Raw genomic sequence first — 3,746 nt, forward strand, 5'->3', positions numbered from 1 at the left:
AACAGAAAGGTAGACACTTGTGCCTCCTCTATTTCCCTAAGGATTGAGGAGTATCAGAGAAAAGAGGGGATTGAAACTAAGGGACACTGTAGGGACCTCCTGGGTACAAAAGCCCCTCTGTGTCCCCTGTTTCTTGTTTGTAGAAAAAGGCTTTGGTCTCCCAGGCCTTCCCTGAGTTCCAAAGAACAGACTCAAGCAGTTACTAATTAGGGAAGTGAGGGAGTGCAGAAGCAAAGGAAAACCAGTCAAGAAACAATAGTTCAGTAAGAGAGAATCCTAGTTCCTCCTTAAGGAATATACATAACATTCTGATGCACATTTTTGAGTCTTATGCAGAAACTAAGACCCCTGCCCAGGTAGAGGATGGTGATCACATGCTGACCACAAGCACACAGACCCCAGACTGGCTGGAACCAGAAGGTTGACGATTAAGATTCCCAAACATCACCCTGTTACCTCTCCACCAACCAATCAGAAGAAAATCATACCTCTTGCAGCCCTCCCCCTTAAATGTTGCCTTTAAAACCCCTTCCCTGAAAGCCATCACCGCAACCTGGTGTCAGCAGATTGGCTTTGCTGCAAGGCAGGGAACAGACCCTAGTTAAGTTGCATAACACAACTGATACACACAGCAACTGAATGAGTCCCAAAAACATGTTGAACAAAAGAAGCCAGATACAGTGAACTAAGTACTGCATGACTCCATGTGTATGATGTTCAAACACAGGCAAAGCAATCAATGGTGATGGAAAACACAACACTCTACATGTAAAACTGTACCCTGTACTGTACAAGGTCCATAAGGTAGAAAGAAAAGGGTACACCAAGAATACCAGGCCTGTTTTGCAGAACACCAGGGAAGCCCACAGCTATAGAAGCAACTTGCTAACAGCACCCTGACTAAGCATAACACAAATGAGACTAGGATGTCTGCTAGTGAACTTGAGACTTCATAAACTGAAAACCCACCATGTGTTACAGAAGGAATCCCTTCCCCCAACCCCAAATTTGCACATGTGACCTATGAAGAGGCATGAAGAGCAGTCATGTCTGCCTGTGCAGAGCACTTTTCAAACTTACATGGAAATTCACGCTTACTTTCCACCAATCGTTCTCAAATCCCCCTCCCCATCTTGCTCCCTCTTCCAAGATTAATACCCTGCTTGGTAGCCAATCAATGAGGGAGACAGATCTGAGCATTGCCTCCTGTCTCCTTGCTTGGCCACCCAGAAATAAAGTCTTTTCTTCCTGCAGAAGGCTATTGCCTCAGTATTTGATCTTTCCACTGTGAGGGAAGCAACCAGACCCCTTAGTTGGTTGAGAGCTGATGTGCTGGGAGCATGAAGGAACTTTCTGGGGTGACAGAAATATTTTTTATTCTGATCGAGATGACAATTATGTAGTATAAGTATTTGTCAAAACAATGAATTATGTACTTAAGATCTGTACATTTCACTTTCTGTAAAAAAAAAAAAAAACAAACAGAAATCATCTCCATAAAAAACATTGGAATGATATTACCAAGAGAAGGAAGAAGAGACATGAACAAGTAAAAGGTGTAAACATTCACCTTGCGGGGGCGGGGGGGGCGGGCACAGGGGGAGAGGGGTACCGGGAATGCAATGATGAGAAGAATCAAAGTAGACACACAAAAAAATCACAGATCTCACTGACGAAAGCAATGTTCCTTAGGAGATTAACAGAAATTAAACTCTCCTATTTCATTTGGCTTCATAAAACATTTTCTGAAGCCTATAAGATGAATCTTGACCACAGTTAACTTTTTTTGGAAACAAACAAGTCTTCAGTGATTTTTCTCTTTTGTGCATGTAACTCAAATTTTTCTTAAATATCCAGAACCAGAAATGAAACCTGAAAATTGCTTTATGTTATTCTGGTTGTTGTTTATGAAGAATTAACATAATACTTTAAAATAAATTTTGAATTAAAATTCATCAGGCAGCCTTGTTAAAACCTCCTACAAGTATCCTGATATAACTGCAACATTGCCTTGAGAAGGCTACAATGCCCTCTATGTTTTATCTTAAGATCATCCTTTATTCAGGTAATTGCAAGAAAAATTCAGCAAGCATTAGGCAAAGTACTATAGTAAGGCTTTGAATTCCACAGTTCCTTTTAAATTGGCCTGTTTTGTAATTATTTTTGCATTCTGATATTTTGTCTTTTTCTATTCCCTCTTTATTAAATCCTGCATTCACCTTTCAAGAACTCATCTCACATATGTTACATTCAGATTTGCCAATGCACTAAGACAAACAATATAAGGCTTTTCATCAAAATCTCTCCCAATCCTGTGTTCAGTCACTGGTAAATCTAACAAATATTTTAGCTGAAATGATTCATGTTTAGTCTTGGACAAAGGAGTAAAACATTATTTTCCAGCATACAAAAAAACTCCTATCCCATATCTCCTTTTAAAAAATGGTCTTCTTTTACTTACTAGTATTAAAAAATGAATAACATAAGGCTTCCTGGTGACTCAGTGGTAAAGAATCCACCTGCCAATGCAGGAGACACAGGTTCGATCCCTGATCCAGGAAGATCCCACATGTTGCAGAGCTACTAAACCTGTGCGCCACAACTGCTGAGCATGTGCTCTAGAGCCCAGGAGCTGCAGCTACTGAGCCCGTAAGCCACAAGAGAAGCCGCCACAAGAAGAAGCTCCTGCGCCGTAACCAGAGAGCAGCCCCTCCTCTCCGCGACTAGAGAAAAGCCTGCACAGCAAGGCAGACCCAGCACAGCCAAAACTAATTTTAAAAAATGAATAACATACATTTCTCACATTTCATAAAACTAGTGGCAAGTTTTTAACAGAAAAAGTTTGCATAAAGAATATGACTTATTAAAAATTCTCAAAGTTAAAGATTCTCTGAATATAACAAAACAGAAAAAAAACAGATATAAAAAACAAACTAGTGGTTACTGGTCGGGGGAGGGACAAAATTGGGCTGGGGATTAAGAAATACAAACTATTGTGTATAAAATAAATGAGCTACAAGGATATATTGTACAGCACAGGGAATATAGCCAATATTTTATAACAACTTTAAATGGAGTATAATCTATAAAAATCTTGAATCACTATGTTGGACACTTCAAACTAATACAATATTGTAAATCAACTATACTTCAAAAAAAACTCTTTCTAAAAGTTGGAGATTTTCTGCAAATCTCTATTTTGTTGGAGAGGAAAAAAAAAAAAAAAAACATTGCTTTCCAGTTTGGGTCAAAGGCATATGAACTGTAGGAGGACAGGGCAGTATCTTTTCAGTTCAGCATTGGTACTCCTGTTTGGCATTATGCCTAGCACATAGTAGGTGCCTATTAATATATGTGTTGAATGAATGAAAGGAACAGTTGCTCTTAACCAAATGAAGTATCATGAAACGTTGGGGCGCCATCATTTATTACAAGCTATGTCCAAAGCAATTAGTCCTGATAATAAAGAAATCTTTCTTCTGATAGCTCAGTTGGTAAAGAATCCACCTGCAATGCAGGAGACCCCGGTTTGATTCCTGGGTCGGGAAGAACTGCTGGGAAAGGGATAGGCTACCCACTCCAGTATTCTTGGACTTCCCTTGTGGCTTAGCTGGTAAAGAATCCGCCTGCAATGCAGGAGACCTGGCTTTGATCCTTGGGTTAGGAAGATCCCCTGGAGAAGGGAAAGACTACCCACTCCAGTATTCTGGCCCGGAGACTGTATTAGTCCATGGGATCTCAGAGAG

This window comes from Dama dama, chromosome 21 (assembly GCF_033118175.1).
Source record: "Dama dama isolate Ldn47 chromosome 21, ASM3311817v1, whole genome shotgun sequence".
NCBI lineage: Eukaryota > Metazoa > Chordata > Mammalia > Artiodactyla > Cervidae > Dama > Dama dama.